Below are 16,282 nucleotides of genomic sequence, written 5' to 3'. Positions count from 1 at the left end.
TTTCTGACTGAAGCAAAAGTAGACTTCAAAAGGTTTTTCTGATTCAACATAGCAGCTAAATTTCCATTTCCATTTCCTGAACAGGACAGGTTAAAAAAAGGGAATGTCATGACTTCCTCTGTATGTTAGAATATGAACGACTAAAAATGTTCATGCCCAGTTTTAAGTTAGAATTAAACTGAAAATACAAAACTCTTCCCTCTTCAATCCTGTCACTCAGTGTTGTAAACTGTTTCAAACAAATTCTACTGTTCAACAGTTCAAGTGTTTCTAATGAAGCTGAATGTTCTCCTCTACTTTCCTCAATTGGGTTTCTTTCATGTCCTCCTGAGATCAAAGACAGAATTCTAGGTACAAATAAAAACACTACCAAAGCCTCCTGATGACATCATCATCAATTCTGTCTTTGATCTGTGTCTGTCCAGCCGGTCCTGAGTGGATCCAACAGTTTCCCATGGGTGACACTGTCGTGGTCTCTCTCCTGCTGTCTCCAACTCTCAGAGCGCTTCTACTGGTTTCTCCCCATCGTCCCTGTTGCTAGGCAGAGCACTGGTGAGGACTGAGGCCAGTGATGTCATCACCTCCAGCTGAGACCTGCCAGGTGGTCCTGCTTCATTCAACTCTGCTGCCTCTGCCACTGCCCTGACTGGTGAGGCTGACAGCAGGTTCTCTCTCATCTAAACTCTCTGTTTACAATGGAGGCTGAAATCCTTGTGGTTGGTGGTTCAATCATCAGGTCTGTTGAACTCCCAGGTGCCATCACCTGCTGTCTTCCTGGTGCCAAAGTTGTGGACATTATTGAACGTCTCCAGGACTCATCGACCTCCACCCCTCCTGCAGGTTCTCCATGTCTCTGTGTGGGTTCTCTCTGGTACTCCAGCTTCCTCCCACAGTCCAAAGACATCAAGAGGGTAGTGGTTACCTGGACACTCTAAACGACTGTGAGTGTGAATGGTTGTCTGTCTGTGTGTGTTGGTCCTGGGATGGACTGGTGACCCATCAAGGGTGAACCCAGGGCTGGACTGGCCATCTGGCCAATGCACATCTTTGGGCCGGCCCATAACTGTCATAATTTTTTTTCAAAAGTGTATAGTTTTTAATCGACCGTAACGGTATCGGAGACGCGAAACGCGGCCCATTGGTTGATTTTCTTGAAGGACATTGGGCTCGTCCAATGAAATCTCTCAGCTCTCTCTCTTTCTCTTAGTCAAGCCATGCTGTTGCAATGGAAGTGGAGGAGTCAGATCAGACAGTTGGAGACTATTTTAGTCGCCCTTCTTCCACACAGAGGACTGATTTTTTAAAGTTTCATCCTCAACAAGATTCCATAAACCCTGTCGTCCAGAGGCTCTTCGTTAGAACGGACGGCACGACGTGGAAATGGCTGACTTATTGTGGTCAACGTTTGTTTTGTTTTGTTTGCCCTGCTTTTAGCAAGCCCAGTGATCCAAGTGTCTTCATTAGAGGCCTGACAGACTGGAGGCATGTGCACCAAAGAGTAGAGGAGCATGAGAGAGGCATGGCACATAGGCAGTGTGCTGAGGCCTATTTTTGAAACTGCTCCAGAGCAAGACTGGCCTCCTCCTTGAGGGAAGACAGCTGACAGGACACCGTGAGCAGGTTAAGAAGCAGGGCTGGACTGGGACCAAAAAATGGCCCTGGCATTTTTCATCCCTGGCAGCCCTCCATGGTTATTTACACGATATGTGTAAGCACACGCCATACCAGAGGATGTATGCGCACATTTTGAAGTTTCAAAAATTAAAATAAAGTGCAGTATTCTACATGGAAGACAGTAACCATGTTAAAAGAGTGATACTCTTTCACTACTCAGAGACCTTCTTCTTCCACTACACGTTCCAACACCTGACGTCTCTTCTTCCCAGTCCAGCCCTGGAAGAACGCGTCGAGTTTTGGAAATTCGGCTGCTTTTCTTCTCGGGAGTCTCTCTTTTTCGGCTCCTCCTTTCTCCTTCCTCTTACTGGGCAACATTCTTCATGGCTTCTGACTGCAAGGCGGCCGCTGAGTGGTGGCACTACAACTGGATGGGTCTGTTTCTCATTTGAACACAAAAACAAACTAACCGCTGTTTCTGCGTTTTTACCAGAAATATATATTTTGAAATGCCTGCTCACACCGGCCCATCCGGCTACATCCACCAAACTTTACACACATAATATAATATAATAATATAATATAATAACCCTGAACACAAGCCCCAAAGCAGTAGTTGTTTTGTTTTTCTTCATAAAGGAGGTGCACTGTCATGACTACGATATCTCTGGCAACAAACATGGAAGGGGCTTTGGGGTCTTGTGTTTCAGCTCTGTAACTTCTGGATGGCTGAAAATGTCAGAATCAGTCCTCTCACTGACATCCACCATTGGTGTGACTTTTGGTGGCTTCAGCTCAAATGAAACCAGGGAAGAGGGGCCAGACTTTGAGGAGCCCCTTAGGGTTAGTGGATGCCCCGGGACCGTGCTTGGGCCCCTTAGCACCTAGATGGCTGAAATTCCCAGCACATGCTACTCTGGGGCATCACACTAAGTGTGTAAAGTTTGGTGGATGTAGCCCAAGTACAAACACCAGAACCCAGATTTGATCCTCAATTCTGCTCCAAAAGGCTCTCGGAGTGCAGAAGTCCCAGACCCTGATTTTGCCCAGTTTCACAAGGGGATAGTTTTTTCTCTTTGAACCTAGGAAGTTGAAATTTTAGTGTGTTGTTCTGTCCTCCATAAGGATCACATCTGTGCTGGTTTGACCCCCCTAAGTCCTTTCTGCTGTCCATAAAGGGTGTGGCAAAGTCCAGTAAAGTCTTTAAATGAAGCATCATAACTGGTCAAAGTTGCTCCAAATGAGATGAGCTTTCTGGGAGGAGTTCACACCTCTGCCAGAAACCAATATTTAAAACTTTGAAGCCCCACCTCCTTCCTGAAGCCACTTCCTGTTTGGGAGGGGGTTCTAGAATTATTCCACCAGATTAGGATTTCATAAAGTTTCAGGTCTGTATCCACTGGAGAGGCCAATGAGAGCAAAAGAGCAACAGGGTCAAAGGTCAACAGGCCTCGTGTCTCAGCCAGGCCTCAAAGGGTTAAGTGAGCCTTTTGGAGCTCCTTTGAAAAAAGGCCTGTCACCAATCTTGTTCAGGACCAACATGAAGAAGGATCTCTGGAACATTTTCACATCTTTAAGACCGCCTTGACTCCTTTTTATAGCAGGAGTCACTGAACAGCACAAAGCTGCTATTGCAGCCATCAGGCCTCATTTCTGATCAGTTATTATTGTTGAAACAAAGCTGAATATCAATTATTGATTTTTATTGTCATCATTTTGAACACCTGATGAGAGAAACACAATAAAAACATTTGAAAAGGAAGGATCAGAGTGTTGTTGTACTGCAATACTACAGTACAGCATCAGAGACACTCAGTTATTGATTGCCTGAATGATTGATTTCCCCAGAAGAGGAACAGCTTTGTTGGAGCAGTAAAAATACACACATCAGAACGACAAAGTTACATTGGAAAAGAAACTACATGACATTACCAGCACAATATCTGAAGAACAGTTAGGATCAATTTAACTGGTCAGATAGTTAGGATTTCTTTAATGATATCCTTGATGAACCCAGACATCAGAGTGGTTTGTTCCCCTCAATCATAAATCTGTAAATACAGCGTGAAGTGATGGAACTAAAAGGCCACCTCTGAGTGCAGGAGTGAGCCTCTGTGACGGATGTGACGTCAGCAGACCGCCATTAGTTTGAGTCATTGTTTATATTCTTAATGCTGATTGGTCGATCTATAATGGTGACAAATGGACTTCGTAGGTAGAATAAACATCCAGAAATTAAATGAATTTGTAGATTGTCTTATTAATCAAAAGATGAAGTATTAAAAATATTTGTTTTTTTTTCCTCGGAGTGAGCGACAACTACCGGATTTTCTCACAGAAGAACGGGGGCGACTTCCCCAGAAGCGGATGTTTGTAATTCCTGGGGCACTAAAATCCATTTCATATTATTTTTTATTGAACAGCGAATATTATGGAAATAAAATTTATATTTCTCGCCAGAAATGTCCTTAAAATGCTTTTTAAAAATCAAACCTATCTTGAAATGACGCTCGTCCGTAATGGCGTCCTTAGCAACCAACATAGCAACAGTAGAAACGTGACACTGTAACGACTCTCTTCTGAGAGGTGAAAGATTCACCGTAATAACGAACAAACCAAAGATTAAACACAAGAACTGAGCGAAGATTATGAAAACAAAATGCATATTTCTCTCTAGAAATGTCATCAGAATGCTTTATTAAATCAAAACTATCTTGGAAGAAGGCACTTTCCTCCGAAAATGACAGGAGCGGCTGCCATGTTTTTGTTTTGAGAGGCCCGCATGAGAGAGTCACATGACCTACCAGCGCTCCAATAGAAAAGAAGAGGGGGAAAAAACCTACACATTTCACAATTTTTTGGCCTTTATCGTAGAACTGATAGGTTTTGACCTGTGGACAAACGGAGCCTTTTCACGTTTTGACATGAGACTGGGTTGTCAAAAGCAAAGAGCAGACAGCAGGACATCAAAAGAAAAGATCCAGACACTAAAACTACAAGTAGAAACAAGAAGAAATACTAAAAGCTTTGGAAAGATACTACAAGGTTGGATATACATTATTATATACACTACTATTCTCACTGACTCCTAAAGAGGGACAGGAAACATTAGAATGTGGATCAGATCAGCTGATTTCAGTGTTGAGTCCATCCCTCCATCCACTTTCTGTTCTTATCCTTTAAGGGTCATGGGGGGGGGGGGCGATCCCAGGTGACGTTGTTCAAGAGGCAGGGTTCACCCTGGACAGGTCACCAGTCCATCAGGAGAAATGAGGTGGACGGTATCATGCAACCTAAACTTAAACATTAGTCAGATCAAATTCAGATTAAAGCAAGAGTCTCCAGATCAAAGTCAGAATTCCTGATGATGTCATCAGGGCTTTGACAGTAGCTAGAATTCTGTCTTTGATCTCAGGAGGACATGAAAGAAACACAATTGAGGAAAGTAGAAGAGAGCATGGCAGCATGATGGTGCAGTGGTGAGCACTGTGGCCTCACAGCAAGAAGGTTCTGGGTTTGAGTCCAGGCTCGGGTGGGGAATCTTTCTCTGTAGAGCCTGTATGTTCTCCTCATGAATGTGTGGGTTCTCTCCAGGTACTCCAGCTTCCTCCCACTGTCCAAAGACATGTAATTGGGGACGAGGCTGATTGGACACTCTAAATTGACCGTAGGTATGAATGTGAGTGTGAATGGTTGTTCGTCTCTGTATGTTGGCCCTGTGATGGACTGGTGACCTGTCCAGGGTGAACCCTGCCTCTGGCCTGTAGATGCTGGGATAGGCTCCACCCCCCTCGACCATCAATGTAGGTCTTTTGTTAATTGCATGCCACATGAAATTATTAGTGGTCACTTTTCTAGCAACAGTCTCACAGTGTCAAGACAAGAACACTTCTACTTTTGATGATGACAGTTTGTTCAACACTAAACTTCATCCAGTACCATGTTGTCAAACACTGGAACCTCCACAGCACCTGAACAGGGACTTGAACCCTGGACCCTCAGATTAAAAGTCTGATGCTCTACCGTCTGAGCTCCTCAGGCTCTTTCTACAGCATTGAGACAGGAACAGAAACACCTGTGAAGGTCAAACTGATGCTTTCTTGACTTGTTCAGTCCTCCATGTTAAAGTCCACCAGGCTTTTGATTGGCTCTGATTCTCTGTGGCAAAATCCAACAAGAGGCTCCAAAAATGTCCTGAATGTCACAAGAATGCACAGGACAAGATGTTAGTTTCCTTCATGTCTGCAGTTCCTCCACTGGAAAGTAAAGTCAATGCTGCTCCTCTGCTGAAACCTGGGATCGGACCAGGGACCTTTAGATCTTCAGTCTAAGGCTCTCCCAACTGAGCTGGTTCAGTTCTGAGTGAGGGCCCTGCTTCTCTCATTTATAATCTCTTCCACTCTCACTGGACCTTAGAGAGGATTGGAGCTTCTGAAGTCCTGACACATTGAACAGTTCTCCAGGACCATTTTTGATGAAGGTCTGGATCACACCAGCCTTTTTTGTTTGTCTTCTTGCACCACCGTGCCGCCCCTACTAGTCGTCTACATATCAGTGTTCTCAGTATTGCACAAACATTCACATCAGTATTGTGCTAATATTTTATTTCCTGGCTCTTCAATCCTCCTATTATGAAGTTGATTGCTTCAGCGACCAGGAGACGTTATCATTGGCAGCTAGTTTCCTATTATTGCTGCTGCTGTTGTTGGTTGTGTGTCGGTCTTCCATCCCCCTGTCCCTCTGTCTTTCTCTCTGCTTGTCTTTCACCCTCATCTTGTTCCCATCTTTTTGTCATTCTCTCCCTCCTTTCTCTCTGTCTTTTGTCTTTCCTTCTCTATATTTGTCTTCTGCTGTCTGTCCTGTCCTGCTCTCTTTCAACAACCAACCAGTCAAAGCAGACGTCCGGTTAAAAAAATATGATAAAAGAACTCTTGGTTTGATTTGGCTTGAGGCATGAAGAAGATAGGATTGTTTTCCTTTCATTTTAGAAGCTTTTCCAGATTCATGAAAAGATCATCAATCAGTGCAGTATTTCAGACAGACTTCTGGTCCGTGAGGACGAGGAATCCAGCACAGATCCACAGAACTCCAACTGCCATCTTTGATGGTTCCTTTACAGTCTGTAGGGTGGAGAGATCCTCCTGAGTCTGGCTTGGAATGTTTGTCTGTGGATGTGTTGGCCCTGTGATGGACTGGTGACCTGTCCAGGGTGAACACGGCCTGTCGCCCAAAAGCTGCTGGGATAGGCTCCACCCCCTCATGACCCTGAACATGATAAGCAGAAGACAATGGACAGAAGTCCTGACACATTTAACAGTTCTCCAGGACCATTTTTGATGAAGGTCTGGATCACACCAGCCTTTTTTGTTTGTCTTCTTCCAGTGTCCTCAACATTGTGTGAGCCAATAATTCCACATCTGTACCAGACACACCTCTGGTTGGTGGGTTGATGGATCTTTCTGTTCTAACAGTGTCTTTTATCTTGCTTTTATCTTTTCTTTGTATCTGCATTCTGTGGTGCACGGTGGCTCTGGAAGAGCGCTCTAACTATTGTCACTGTACCCCCCCCCCATACAACGAAAATAAAAGATTCTGATTCCGATTCTGACACACACACATACACACACACACACACACACACACACACACACACACACACACACACACACACACACACACACGTGTATCAACATGATGTTCCGAATGTTTCACTGTCTGTGGTTGTCCAGCTCTCCTTGCCTCTTCACTGTCATTGTCAGAACTCGGAGCAGTCTTCCTCTCCAGGTGATGTCTCTGAGTGATGATGATTGCTGTCTGTTCAACCAGCTTCATTTGTTGATATCTGAGAAGGACTGAAGACAGCAAAGTGTGCTGATTGGCCAACAACCCCTCACAGGTCAAAGGTCACTGCTCTGAGGCGGACCAGTTTACTGTAACAGTGGTGGCACCATCCACTGCTGGCGCTCTCTTCAGTGCTTCTTGTTTCTGCCCTTTGTGTGTGAGCTCCTAGAGCAGCTGGTCCGCCCCCCCCCCCTTTTCTTTTCTATTCCTCTAATTTATTTTTTGATTTTCTATTTTTGTAATTCATCATCGATCTCGGCTCACGGTCGCTACACTCTTGACCTCCTGTGAGCCTTGAAGAGAGAGAAGCCACCTTTGTGTCGGAGAAGAGCAGCTTAGTCCAGGCAGCCAGCAGCCTGAGACCAGAGGGTAGCCAATCAACGCGCTTCCCTTCTTCATCGAGCGAATCTCAGCGGGAGCCACGGTCGACGAGGTGGAGGCTTTGGAGGCCGTCCTCCCACCAGTTCGTTGGAGAGGCGTCGTACATCGATGGGAGAATCCAGCTGAGAACGTAAGCCGGTTACGTTGGTTTTCACCGATTCAGGCCTGGACTCCTGTCTCGCTGCCAAACTCCGCCTGACTCCGTAGAGCTGGTCAGCCTCCACTCAGTCCTCTTCATTTGGTTGGAGGTCACCATCGTTCATCCTACACACCTTTCCACCTGCCTCTTAGCCGTCTACTTGAAGCTCAGATAAATCCAGGCTAATTCATACCTGCTACTTAATATGGGCCTTAATTACTCTGCTGGAATTATCACTCTGTCTTAAGGGTTTTCTTAATTGTATTAAATCCTCTTTAATTTCCAAGAAGTCTTCCAACTCATTCATTCATGCAAGCCACTGATCCACAAGACCTCATTGATGAGCTTCAACCTGAGACTGATTGTTTCTCATTGGACGAGGCACCCATTCAATGAGACTCATTGTCAGTCCATTGAAATCTACTGGTGTTCCTGGTGAGTTGATTTAACAACATGAGCTGACAGAATCTACGTTCAGGTAGGAACCACCACATCCAGGGGTCTGGACCTTTGAGCAGGCAGAGCCATCAAAGTAGCAGACTAAGCTAGCAGACATTAGCATTGAGAAGAAACTGATACCTGAGCCTACTTTTGGGTCTGGTCAAGTGATGACACAATAATACGACATCATTGTCAGACTGACGCCTGCTCAACACTGACCAAACACCGCCCTATTGCATTGTGGGAAATTTCTGCTTGGCTCGCGTCCATCAAAACACACAAAGAAATTTCTCCAGAATCAGGATTGACAGTGGATACAATTGAGTCCACACTGGTTTTTCATTCTGAGTCGGGTGCAGGTGTGGAATTTCAGACAGTCTATGTTTGTGTTGTTCATTCAGTGATTTTTCTTACAATTCCCAATCAAAGCCCCACATTGCTAATGAACTCAAAATGATGCTAACAGTATTGTAGTGATAGTTGCTAATAAACTAAGTGATGCTGACAGTAATGTAGTAAGAGTTGCTTCGAACCTCAAAGTAATGCGACAGTGATTTCAGAAGAATTGCTACTAAACTCAAAACGATGCAAACAGTAATGTAGTGATAGTTGCTAATAAACTCAGTGATGCTTACAGTCATGTAGTAAGAGTTGCTAAAAACCACAAAATAATGCGACTGTCATGTCGGAAGAATTGCTCATGATCTCAAAATGATGCGACGGTAAACTAGTAAGAGCTGCTAATAAATTCAAAATGATGCTAACAGTAATGGAGTGAAAGTTTCGAATAACCTCAAAGTGATGCTGACAGTCATGTGGTTAGAGTTTCGAGTAACCTAAAAATGATGCGGACAGTAATGTATTAAGAGTTGCTAATAACCTCAAAATAATGCGACAGTGATTTCAAAAGAATTTCTAATGAACTCAAAATGATGCTAACAGTAACGTAGTGATAGTTGCTAATAAACTCAGTGATACTTACAATAATGTAGTAAGAGTTTCAAAATCCCTCAAAATGATGCTGACAGTCATGTAGTTAGAGTTGCTACTAAACTCAAAATAATGCGACAGTGATGTCGGAAGAGTTGCTAATGAACTCAAAATGATGCTACAGTGATGTAGTAAGAGATGCTAAAAAACTAAAAATGATGCTGACGGTAATGTAGGAAGAGTTGAAACTAACGTTAAAATGATGCTACACTGATGTCATAAGAATTGCTAATAAACTCAAAATGATGCTAACAGTAATGTAGTAAGTGTTTCGAACTACCTCAAAGTGATGCTGACAGTCATGTAGTCAGAGTTGCTACGAACCTCAAAATAATGCGACAGTGTTGTTGGAAGAATTGCTAATGGTCTCAAAATGATGCGACAGTGATGTAGCAAGAATTGCTAATGAACTCAAAATGATGCTAACTGTAATGGAATGAAAGTTTCGAATGGCCTCAAAGTGATGCTGACAGTCATATAGTAAGAGTTGCTACAAAACTCAAAATAATGCGACAGCGATGTCGGAAGAATTGCTAATAAACTCAAAATGATGCTGACGGAAATCTAGTAAGAGCTGCTAATGATCTCAAAATGATGCTACAGTGATGTTGTAAGAATTGCTAATGATATCAAAATGATATGACGGTCATGTAGTAAGAATTGCTAATGAACTCAAAATAATGCCAACAGTAATGTAGCGATAGTTGCTAATAAACTCAGTGATGCTTACAGTAATGTCGTAAGTGTTTCGAACTCCCTCAAAGTGATGCTGACAGTCATGTAGTAAGAGTTGCTACTAAACTCAAAATAATGCGACAGTGATGTCGGAAGAGTTGCTAATGAACTCAAAATGATGCTACAGTGATGTAGTAAGAGATGCTAAAAAACTAAAAATGATGCTGACGGTAATGTAGGAAGAGTTGAAACTAACGTTAAAATGATGCTACACTGATGTCATGAGAATTGCTGATAAACTCAAAATGATGCTAACAGTAATGTAGTAAGTGTTTCGAACTACCTCAAAGTGATGCTGACAGTCATGTAGTCAGAGTTGCTACGAACCTCAAAATAATGCGACAGTGATGTTGGAAGAATTGCTAATGATCTCAAAATGATGCTAACTGTAATGGAATGAAAGTTTCGAATGGCCTCAAAGTGATGCTGACAGTCATATAGTAAGAGTTGCTACAAAACTCAAAATAATGCGACAGCGATGTCGGAAGAATTGCTAATAAACTCAAAATGATGCTGACGGAAATCTAGTAAGAGCTGCTAATGATCTCAAAATGATGCTACAGTGATGTTGTAAGAATTGCTAATGATATCAAAATGATGTGACGGTCATGTAGTAAGAATTGCAAATGAACTCAAAATAATGCCAACAGTAATGTAGCGATAGTTGCTAATAAACTCAGTGATGCTTACAGTAATGTCGTAAGTGTTTCGAACTCCCTCAAAATGATGCTGACAGTCATGTAGTAAGAGTTGCTACTAAACTCAAAATAATGCGACAGTGATGTCGGAAGAGTTGCTAATGAACTCAAAATGATGCTACAGTGATGTAGTAAGAGATGCTAAAAAACTAAAAATGATGCTGACGGTAATGTAGGAAGAGTTGAAACTAACGTTAAAATGATGCTACACTGATGTCATAAGAATTGCTGATAAACTCAAAATGATGCTAACAGTAATGTAGTAAGTGTTTCGAACTACCTCAAAGTGATGCTGACAGTCATGTAGTCAGAGTTGCTACGAACCTCAAAATGATGCGACAGTGATGTAGCAAGAATTGCTAATGAACTCAAAATTATGCTAACTGTAATGGAATGAAAGTTTCGAATGGCCTCAAAGTGATGCTGACAGTCATATAGTAAGAGTTGCTACAAAACTCAAAATAATGCGACAGCGATGTCGGAAGAATTGCTAATAAACTCAAAATGATGCTGACGGAAATCTAGTAAGAGCTGCTAATGATCTCAAAATGATGCTACAGTGATGTTGTAAGAATTGCTAATGATATCAAAATGATGTGACGGTCATGTAGTAAGAATTGCTAATGAACTCAAAATAATGCCAACAGTAATGTAGCGATAGTTGCTAATAAACTCAGTGATGCTTACAGTAATGTCGTAAGTGTTTCGAACTACCTCAAAGTGATGCTGACATTCATGTAGTAAAAGTTGCTCGGAACCTCAAAATAATGCAACAGTGATGTCGGAAGAACTGCTAAGGAACTCAAAATGATGCTAACTGTAATGTAGTGAAAGTTTCGAATAACCTCAAAGTGATGCTGACAGTCATGTAGTAAGAGTTGCTACGAACCTCAAAATAATGCGACAGTGATGTCAGAAGAATTGCTAATGATCTCAAAATGATGCGACAGTGATGTAGTGAAAGTTTCGAATAACCTCAAAGTGATGCTGACGGTCACCTGGTTAGAGTTGCGAGTAACCTAAAAATGATGCTGAGAGTAATGTAGTAAGAGTTGCTAATAACCTCAAAATAATGCTACAGTGATGTCGGAAGAATTGTTAATGAACTCAAAATGATGCTGACAGTCATGTAGTGATAGTTGCTAATAAACTCAGTGATGCTTACAATAACGTAGTAAGTGTTTCGAACAACCTCAAAGTGAAGCTGACAGTCATGTAGTAAGAGTTGCTACTAACCTCAAAATAATGCTACGGTGATGTCGTAAGAATTGCTAATGATATCAACATGATGTGACAGTGATGTAGTAAGAATTGCTAATGATCTCAAATTGATGCTACAGTGATGCCGGAAGAATTGTTAATGAATTCAAGAATGATGCTGACAGTAATGTAGTGATAGTTGCTAATAAACTCAAAGTGATGCTGACAGTAATTTATGAAGAGTTGCTAAAAACCTTAAAATAATGACACAGTAATGTAGTAAGAGTTGCTATGAAACTAAAAATAATGCGACAGTGATGTAAGAAGAATTGCTAATGATCTCAAAACGATGCAACAGTGATGTCGTCAGAATTGAGAGTCGGGGTTTTCCAAGTTGATCTCCTCCCACGCATGAATTCTCTGGTATCCTTCCACTTACTGCGAAGACGAGCCGTGGATGTATTGTCCTGAGCCCAGGGCTTGTCAGATACCATGACCCTCAACTAAATGTGGCAGAAACCCTGCCCTCTTCATTTAGGGCTGGAAGGTGTGAGAGATACTGGGAGCTCATCGAGGCTACGTCCTCCACGGTCTCCTCAGGCATGCCAGCACAAGAGGAGACCGCCAACTGGCCGGGACAGGCGGTCACCGTTGTTGTTGCCGCCGCCGTCGTCGGCCTTTCTTTCTTTCTTTCTTTCGTTTTTTCACACGATCACAGGGGAAAGCACGGACGCAGTCCCCCACTGTCAGAAATTATGCAGTTGAGATTCCCACATTTGGGGAATTCACCAGGGTCAGCACAGCCCCAGTGAAATGGCTGAGCCTCACCCGGGGAGAACCACATTGCTGATCATGGTATCTCCCCTGCCAGGTAAGTATGACTCGCTGAGCTTAGGAACAGACATGAGCTCCAGGGACACAGCCTTCTGACTGACAGGCAGGGAGGCCGACACAGCGCCTGATCTTTCCTACCTTGTGCCAATCTGCCGCGTGCGCAGCCCCCTTTGTTTCTCACAACGATGCCGGATGTCGGATATCCCAAGCCCGGGAAGCTCAGGCACATTGAAGGTTCAGGTCTTTCAGAGTGCATTCCAAAGCCTTTTGGGAAAGGCTCCGAGAGCAGTGCCGTCAGCGGACCTCCATCCTTATCTGGAGTGCAAACGGAGCCACAACTTGACGCCCAGCGGCAGCGCGGGCAGAAATCCAGCCCCGGCCTCATGTGCAGCACTCGAGAGTTGGCCTGAAGAGCACGGGATTTGCTCCTGACAAAAGGGGAGGGGCCCGCACTGCTCCTGGAAGGCCATTGCGGCCGCAGGCTGAGGAAAAGCTGCAGTGCAGGAGGAGAACCCTGGTCCGGCTTTGGGTGGAGCAGGTGAGCGAGTGCCTGGCGGAGACTTGTTTTATTTCTGACAAGAAATGCTGGGCATTGCACCACTCATGGAAACACTGCAATACCAGGTTGATGCGCGGAAAGGACGGAGCAAGCTCCAGTTCCATCTCCCTGTTCCAAAAAGCAATTTAATATATGGTTCCCGGATAGGGAACGTGCCAGATATTAAACTGATAAGAACAGATACTACACTTGATCTTAGCCAAAAGGCCGAGAAGCGATGCCTGTCAGCCACCCGACGTGAGAGCCAGCACCCCCGGTACAGCCAATCCCGGCCGCGGCTGTGGGCAGGAACTGCAACATTTTGGGTGGCGACACAAAATGCAGTGCCATAAAAACTACATCTGGCACACTGGTTGTCCCCACTGCTATCCAAAGCAAAGGCAATCGGTGCTTTCACCCTGCTATGCTAGTGGGGCGACTCAAAGTAAAACAAAGCGGTGTTCAAAGCCACAAGCCAGCGACTCATCCTGGAGTCGGGGTTTTCCAAGTTGATCTCCTCCCACGCATGAATTCTCTGGTATCATTCCACTTACTGCGAAGATGAGCCGTGGATGTATTGTCCTGAGCCCAGGGCTTGTCAGATACCATGACCCTCAACTAAATGTGGCAGAAACCCTGCCCTCTTCATTTAGGGCTGGAAGGTGTGAGAGATACTGGGAGCTCATCGAGGCTACGTCCTCCACGGTCTCCTCAGGCATGCCAGCAAAAGAGGAGACCGCCAACTGGCCGGGACAGGCGGTCACCGTTGTTGTTGCCGCCGCCGTCGTCGGCCTTTCTTTCTTTCTTTCGTTTTTTCACACGATCACAGGGGAGAGCGCGGACGCAGTCCCCCACTGTCAGAAATTATGCAGTTGAGATTCCCACATTTGGGGAATTCACCAGGGTATCCAAAGCCCGGGAAGCTCGGCCGATGCCGTTTTCAAGGCTCACCTTCTCGCTCGGGGAACCAGCGTGGCCTCGAACCGCATTAGAATTGCTAATGAACTCAAAATGATGCTAAAAGTAATGTTGTGAAAGTTTCGAATAACCTCAAATTAATGCTGACAGTCATGTAGTAAGAGTTTCTATGAACTTCAAAATAATGCGACAATGATGTCGGAAGAATTGCTAATAATCTCAAAATAATGCGACAGTGATGTCGGAAGAATTGCTAATAAACTCAAAATGATGCTGACAGTCATGTAGTAAGAGTTGCTACTAACCTCAAAATAATGAGACAGTAATGTAGGAAGAATAGTTAATGAAATAAAAAATGATGCTAACATTAATGTAGTGATAGTTGCTTATAAACTAAAAGTGATGCTTAAAGTAATGTAGTAAGTGTTTCGAACAACCTCAAAGTGATGCTGACAGTCAGTTAGAAAGAGTTGCTTAAAAAATGCAACAGTAATGTAGTAAGAGTTGCTAACAACCTCAAAATAATGCGACAGTGATGTCAGAAGAATTGGTAATAACCTCAAAATGATGCTGAAAGTGATGTCGTCAGAATTGCTCATGAACTCAAGATGATACTAACAGTAATGTAGTGAAAGTTTCGAATAACCTCAAAGTGATGCTGACAGTCATGTAGTAAGAGTTGCTATGAACCTCAAAATAATGCGACAGTGATGTCGTAAGAATTGCTAATGAACTCAAAATGATGCGACAGTGATGTCGTAAGAATTGCTAATGAACTCAAAATGATGTGACAGTGATGTCAGAAGAATTGCAAATGAACTCAAAATGATGCTGACGGTCATGAAGTGAGAGTTGCTACTATCCTCAAAATGATGCTACAGTGATGTAGGAAGAGTTGCTACGAACCTCAAAATAATGCGACAGTGATGTTCTAAGAATTTCAAATGAACTCAAAATGATGCTGACGGTAATCTAGTAAGAGTTGCTAAAAAACTCAAAATAATGCGAAAGTGATGTCGTAAGAATTGCTAATAAACTCAAAATAATACTGACATTATTGTAGTAATAGTTGCTACGAACCTCAAAATGATGCCACAGTGAGGTCGTAAAGATTGCTAATAAACTCAAAATGATGCTTCAGTGATGTAGGAAGAATTGTTAATGAATTAAAGAATGATGCTGATGGTAATGTTGTGAGAGTTGCGAAAAACCTCAATATGATGATTCCAATAATGTCGTAAGAATTCCTAATGAACTCAAAATGATGCTACAGTGATGTTCTAAGGATTGCTTCTAAACTTAAAATGATGCTAACAGTAATGTAGTGATAGTTGCTAACAAACTCAAAGTGATGCTGACAGTAATGTAGTGAAAGTTTCGAATAACCTCAAAGTGATGCTGACAGTCTTGTAGTAATATTTGCTACGAACCTCAAAATGATGCTACAGTGATGTAATTAAAGTTACTAATGATCTCAAAATGATGCTGAGAGTGATGTCGTAAGATTTGCTAATAACCTCAAAAAATGCTCCAGTGATGTAGGAAGAGTTGCTAACGACCTCAAAAACAATGCTACAGGGATGGAGGAAGAGTTGCTAATAACCTCAAAATAATGCGACAGAGATGTCGTAAGAATTGCTAATGAAATCAAAATAATGCTAACAGTAATGCAGTGAAAGATTCGAATAACCTCAATGATAATAATGAACTCAAAATGATGCTGACAGTGATGTAATGAGAGCATCTACTAATTTCAAAAAGATGCGAAAGTGATGTCATGAGAGTTGCTTCTAACCTAATAAATGATGCGAAAGTGATGTGGTGAGAGTTGCTACTATCCTCAAAATGATGGTACAGTGATGTAGTGAGAGTCTCGATGAACCTCAAAATGATGCTCCAGTGATGTAGTGAGAGTTGCTTAAAACCTTAAAATGATGCTGACAGTGATGTAGT

The 16,282-nt window shown here is 43.0% G+C and overlaps 2 non-coding genes across 2 annotated transcripts; both read right to left on the bottom strand.

Moving 5' to 3' along the window:
* Positions 1-12,754: 12,754 nt before the first annotated feature.
* LOC147270220 (U1 spliceosomal RNA) lies at positions 12,755-12,918 on the bottom strand. The gene has a single exon (XR_015116999.1). It is a non-coding gene; the product is annotated as a U1 spliceosomal RNA (small nuclear RNA).
* Positions 12,919-13,460: 542 nt separating this feature from the next.
* Positions 13,461-13,651, bottom strand: LOC147270219 (U2 spliceosomal RNA). Its single transcript, XR_015116428.1, has one exon. It is a non-coding gene; the product is annotated as a U2 spliceosomal RNA (small nuclear RNA).
* Positions 13,652-16,282: the final 2,631 nt, after the last annotated feature.

Source organism: Aulostomus chinensis, chromosome 1 (assembly GCF_037954235.1).
Source record: "Aulostomus chinensis isolate RoL2024-O1b breed Wild chromosome 1, RoL_Achi_v1.0, whole genome shotgun sequence".
In the NCBI taxonomy this organism is placed as follows: Eukaryota; Metazoa; Chordata; class Actinopteri; order Syngnathiformes; family Aulostomidae; genus Aulostomus; species Aulostomus chinensis.
The sequence above is the reverse complement of the archived record's forward strand: the minus strand, read 5'-3'. Positions and strand labels throughout refer to the sequence as shown.